The sequence below is a fragment of the Piliocolobus tephrosceles genome, chromosome 13, assembly GCF_002776525.5.
Source record: "Piliocolobus tephrosceles isolate RC106 chromosome 13, ASM277652v3, whole genome shotgun sequence".
Lineage (NCBI taxonomy): Eukaryota > Metazoa > Chordata > Mammalia > Primates > Cercopithecidae > Piliocolobus > Piliocolobus tephrosceles.
The window spans coordinates 54348101-54354534 of NC_045446.1; the positions used below are offsets into that span (position 1 = coordinate 54348101).

Genomic DNA, 6434 nt, shown 5'->3' on the forward strand with positions numbered 1-6434 from the left:
TTTTTGTAGAGACAAAGTTTCACCATGTTGATCAGGCTGGTCTCGAACTCCTGACCTTAGGTGATCCATCCGCTTTGGCCTCCCAAAGTGCTGAGATTACAGGCATGAGCCACTGTGCCCGGCCACAAACTACAATTCTATATCTACTTGGCCCTCCATATCCAAGAGTTTCATAGCCATGGATTCAACCAAATGTGGATGGGAAATGTTCGGGAAAAAAAAGTGGCATCCATCCTAAACATATACAGACTTTTATTCTCTTCATTATTTCCAAGAAATAGAGTATAACAACTATTTACATAGTATCTACATTTTATTAGCTATTATCAGTACCGTTAAGCATCCATTAACAACAGGGATATGGTCTGAGAGATGTGTCATTAGGTGATTTTGTTGTGCAAACATCACAGAGTGTACTTCCATAAACCTAGCTTGTATAGCCTACCACATACCTAGGCTATATGGGGTAGCCTGTGGCTCCCAGGTTGCAAACCTCTACAGCATGTTCTGTACTGAATACTGTAGGCAACTGTAACACAATAGTAAGGATTTGTTTATTTAAACATATGGAAACAAAGAAAAGATACAGTAAAAATACAGTATAAAATATTTAAAAATGAACAAATGGAGCTTGCAGGACTGGAAGTTGCTCTGGGTGAGTCAGTGAGTGATCGGTGAGTGAATGTGAAGGCCTAGGACATCACTGCACACTATCGTAGACTTCACAAATGCTGTACAATTAGGCCACACTAAATTTATTTTAAAAGTTTTATCTTTCTTCAATAATAGATTAATCTTAACTTACTGTAACTTTTCTACTTTGTAAACTTGTTAATTTTTGCAAATTGTGACTCTTTTGTAATAACATTTAGCTTGAAACACATAGTATAACTGTACAAAAAATCTTTATATCCTTATTCTATGAGCTTTCATCTATTTTTTATAAACTTTTTTTTTTTACTCTCTAAAACTTTAAACTTTTTTGTTAAAAACGAAGACACAAACACACACATTAGCCTAGGCCTGCACAGGGTCAGGATCATCCATATCACTGTTTTCCACCTCCACATCTTGTCCCACTGGAAGGTCTTCAGGGGAAGTAACATGCACGGAGCTGTCATCTCCTACCCTAACAGTGTCTTCTTTTGGAATACCTTCTGAAGGACCCCCTGAGGCTATTTTACAGAACAATATTTTATAATTAGAAGGAGTACACTCTAATGATAAAATGTATAGTATAATATAGTAAACACATAAACCAGTAACATAGTCATTTATTATCTTATCAAGTATTATGCACTGCACATAATTGTATGTGCTATACTTTTATGCAACTGGCAGTGCAGTAGGTTTGTTTACACCAGAAACAATGTGAATGGTTGTTTATCATCACAACACATAAATGATGCATTGCACTATGACTTTATGAGGGCTACGCTGTCACTAGGCAATAGTAATTTTTCAGTTCCATTTTAATCTTATGGGACCCATTGTATATGTAGCCCATCATTGACTTAATCATCATTGTGTGGCACATGACTGTAATCGAGAGATGATTAAAGTATACAGAGGATGTGCATTGCTTATAGGCAAATACTGTGCCATTTTATACCAGGGACTTGAGCATCCTCAGATTTTGGCATCTGTGGGAGGTCCTGGAACCAATCCCCCATAGAAATCAAGGGACAATTGTAGTATGTTCCAGTGTTCAGTTCCATCTAATCTTCATTCTGCTCTGCTACAGTTTCAAACTCTGCAGGCCAAAAGCCCTGAATTCTCTGCCTAGCCCTCTTTTGTCCAGGTAGAGACCCAGAAGTCCATTTGGGGAAGAGCTGTCAGAAGGGTAAGTTATAGAAAGGAGTGGCAGCTTGTATGACTATGATGGACATCAGAGGGACACAGAATTTCTCTCCTAGCCTTTATTTCTAAGTAGACCCCTTTCAGAAGCACCCTCTACCCCAGATGGGTTTGCCAAGTCCTAGTCCTGATATCTAACTAATCCCTTTTCCCTGGACTACATGAGCCGACTGGGCTATAGAGCTAGGCAGTAACCAGCCAAATCTCTTCCTAGTCACAGATACATGTGGCACAACAAGGCAGGTGCCTCGGTGTCCAGGTGGACAGGCTCTGATCATAGCTCATTTGGAATCAAAGAGCAGCTGTCTTGGGCCCCCAGACTGTTGGTCTCTAGATCAGTGGGGCCCCCATTAGATCCCACACAAGATGGCAGTCATCAACAATTGAGCTCCACTGAGTCCTGGTGGGACTGAGGTCTGACGATCTCTTGACACTCTTCCCCTATCACATTGATCTTTCTGAAGACAAATTTTATCATCGGATATGTGTCAGGTAGGACTCCTCTGGTTGGAAGTGAATTTTTTAAAATTCTAATTGGCGTAAGCAAAAAAGAGTACATGAAACTAAAAAGGACCAGGGTCAGCTGGCTTCAGGCAAAGCTTCACATTAGGTTCAAAGAATGGCATCGCCCAGTTTAGCTGTGCCTCTGCTCTGCTATCTCTGTTGGTTTCAATCTCAGGCTTCACATCTATGGAAAAATGGTTACCAGCAATTCCAAGCTTCATCTTCCCAGATACACTTCCAATGAGAAAAGAACAAGTCTCTTCCCCAGTGCTCAGGATCAATTCCTGGAATTCACTCAGAAAGACCACTCTTGGGCCATGCACCTGTCCCTGAACTAATCACTACAGTCATAGCGATGGAACAGGACACATTCCCAACACATCCAAGCTGTGCTCTCCTCTAAAGTATGGCCATCAAGGCAGCAGCAACCTCAAGTCCCAATTTCTGCGTCAAACCAATCTGCCCATGTCCACTTCCAGGTCTCAGCTTCTACAGAACTCTTTGTCCTCCCATCTTTTTTTTCCCCTGGGCTGTCCACCCAGAGGCTACCTCACTGAGCCTATTGGCCAGCTGGCCCTCCCTGGTTCTTGATATAACCTACTCCTCGGTGACCTCTTTTCCACCTCCAAGTTTAGGCCTGAACTCAGGAACTGGAAAAATCGTCTTTCAAAACCCTGAATCTGTTAGCACCAGGCAGCCAGAGTTCCTAGAGAAAGACAGAGCTTCCCTGTGCTCAGGTGCCCTGAGTGTGCCCCTGCCAGGTTGCCTGGCACAGGAGACCAGCTGTGGTTCCAGATGAGGCATGTGAAGAACTGGTAAGACAGAGGGCAGAACAACAGCCATTCAGGAAACAAAACCTCTCATCCAGCTTCCTCCTAGATGGTACAGACTGTGAAGGGCCTTAAATGCTGTGTAAAGGAGCTGAGACTTGATCCAACAGGAGGTGAAGGGTAGTCAAAAGGCTTGCTGGACGGGTGAATGGGTGGATGAACACACAAACAAGTAACCTTAGCTCAGAGATGGAAAGCGACTTGCCCCATATCACATAGGAAGCAAGTGGCAGAAACAGGACCAAACTCCAGGCCTACCTGTGCCCATCCTAGGGCTCTAGTATCAGCCCAGGCTGCCTCCATCTCAACAGGGCAGCCTGGGAAACTTGGAGATTGTCAGGCACTTCTCAGAGGCACCAGACCTGGGCTTCTGAGCTTGGAGCAAAAGCAGAGGACTGGGCATTAGAAATGTGGACACTGGGAAATTTCAGGAAGGCTTGAGCTGGTGCCTAAAGTTGAGGCTGGGGAATTTGAGTAAGACTGAATTCTCTAAGGGTGAGGTAGAAGAGGGGCAGACAGAGCCTGCCTGAAGCTCTGCTATGCTTTGCTCTGGGAGAGTCTAGCCAGATCCCCAGAGGGCAGCCCATCCCTGACAAAGCCCAGAACTCAGCAGGAGGGGACCACAACTCCTGGGGAAGAGTTGGGTAGAGATGAGGGGTGTTATCTTTGGCCTCCAAAGGCCTTGCCAGTGTTCCTGCTGAGCCTGGCACTTTGCCCCAGGGCACAGAGCTGTAATTTAGAGACAGCAGGGACTGGAATCCAGGGTGGAGGGGAGGAAGCCTTCTGGCCCTTGGTTTAGGGGAGGCTGAAACTAGTTTAGGACAGGATACATAAGGATATCAGAGGTGAAGAAAGATCCAGGATTTTCATGAGAGCAAGAACTTTACTGCCTGGCTCACCATTGTATCTCCAGAGCCTGGAACAAACCCTGACACATAATAGGTCCTCAATAAATATTTGTCAAATTAATAATGAATCCTTGCTGAGGGTGAGGGAGCAATTTTTCACTCCCTTTTGCTGCCCACAATTTCCTCTCTACTGGATCTCCAGCATATAATAAAAAGTCTGCGTGGAGTCAAGTCAGCACATTTACAGTGGTTGGCTGAGGACTTTATGTGCCCAGAGTGGCTGCACATCCCAACTAGAACGGTTCGCCCTTAGCTCCATCAAACATATTTGATGGATACAAAAAGTATGAGGCTGGAAATCAAGAAATTTAGGTCCTAGGTACAGCCCACTGTTTATCAGTGACAGATGTGAAAAAACTTTCAGAATATCTTCACAATTAATTCTCCTCTTGTTATGCCCATTTCATAGATGTGAAAACTAAGTTGAGGCTGGCACTAGATCACACAGCCTTGGAGTGGCAGAGCAAGCCTGACATCCCAGGAACTTACTGTGCAACTATCAGTAGCTTCTTTCCCCTCTCTGTGCCTGTTTTCTCACCTGCATTATTGAGGTTTCCAAAGACAGTCCCAGATCTCCTATGGTAAAGGCAGGAGGCGACTGTCCGAGTAGCCCACCACCCCCACTAAAGGCTGGTCCAGCTTAAATGTACTGCAGAAAGGGGTCCAGAGGGCAAGATCAGGCCACAGTGGATGTCTGGGGCTGCTTGGGCCCAGCATGTCTGAGGCCATCTTTCATTTGGATCTTTCTATTACCTCTTCCTAGAACAGAGTAGAAGACCGGAAAGGACTTTTCAGGAGAAGTGAGAGGTGAGGTTAGAAAGGCAGGAAAGAAAGAAGAGGGAAAACAAAAGTAGAGAAAGATACAGTAGTGGCCAACAGGTACAATAAAAGATAAATCAAAACCACAATGCAAATCAAAACCACAGTGAGTGATTACCTCACACCTGTTAGGCTATTATCAAAAAGACAAGAGATGACAAGGGTTGACAAGGATGTAGATAAAAGGGAACCCTTGTATACTGTTGGTGAGAATGTAAATTGGTACAACCATTATGGAAAACAGTATGGAGGTTCCTCAAAAAGTTACAATGATCTGGTAATCCTACTATTGGGTGTATACCCTAAAGAAAATGAAATCACCACCTTGTAAAGATAGCTGCACTCCCATGTTCATTGCAGCATTATTCAAAACCACCAAGATATGAAAATGACCAAAGTGTCCATCAAGAGATAAATGGATAAAGAAATCATGATATATGTGTATAAAGATATGTGTGTATATATATTTCTTTGTGTATATATAAACATATATATGTGTTACATATATTTATATATAAATGTAAACACACATGAAGAAATATTATTCAGCCTTGAAAAGAAAGTGATCCTGCCATTTGTAACAACATAGATGAACCTAAAGGACATTATGCTAAGTAAAATAAACCAGACACAGGAAGAAAGACAAATACTGCATGATTTCACTTATACATGAATCTAAAAAAAATTGAATACATAAAAACAGAAGAATGATGATTGATGGGAGGGACTGGACAGATGTAGATCAAAGGGTTGAAAGGTGTAGTTGTATAGGATGAATAAGACCAGAGATTAAATGGACAGCATGAGGACTATAGTTAATAACATTGTATTGCATACTGGAAATTTGCTAAGAGAGTGGATTTTAGGTTCTCTCACCAAAAAAAGAAAGAAAGGTAACTATGTGAGATAATGGATATGTCAATTTCCTTGGCCATAGTAACTGCTTCGGCTACTGAAAGAAGCTACTGATAGTTGCACAGCAAGTTCCTGCCTATGTACATTATGCATACAAATGTACATTAAAACATCAAGTTGCATGTTTTAAGAAAGGAAGGAAAGTCAGCACTCCCCTTGACAATCACAGAAAAGGCCCTACAGCCTGACAACATGCATACAGTTAAGGTATCGCCACCTACTTCAAGGCATCAACTACTTCCACTAACCATCCTTTTTAAAAACGCAAAAGGTTTGGTTTGGGGGAGCTTCCTGGTAGCTGAACACCTGGAGGCTCCTGGAAGGTGGTGCATCCAGAGAGGGCATAGAGCCCCTCACCTCTTCGCACGTCTCTTGCCCTAGGCATCTATTCCATCCATCGGGCTGTTGTTCATCTGTATTCTTTGCAATATCCTTTATAATAAATTGGTAAACTTTTTTTTAAATTATGTCCTTCACTGGCTCCTTTGTAAACCCACTGGCAGGAGTGTCCCACTCAGGACCTAACAGTTCAACTTTCATAGCAAGGCTGCAATTGAAAGGACACAAAAATGTGTCCTCACTCTCCTGCCACACCCTATTG

At 42.9% G+C, this 6434-nt stretch overlaps 1 non-coding gene across 1 annotated transcript; it reads left to right on the forward strand.

The window, feature by feature from the left end:
* The first annotated feature begins 5954 nt into the window (after window positions 1–5954).
* Window positions 5955–6079, forward strand: LOC111524722. Its single transcript, XR_002725854.1, has one exon. It is a non-coding gene; the product is annotated as a U6atac minor spliceosomal RNA (small nuclear RNA).
* Window positions 6080–6434: the final 355 nt, after the last annotated feature.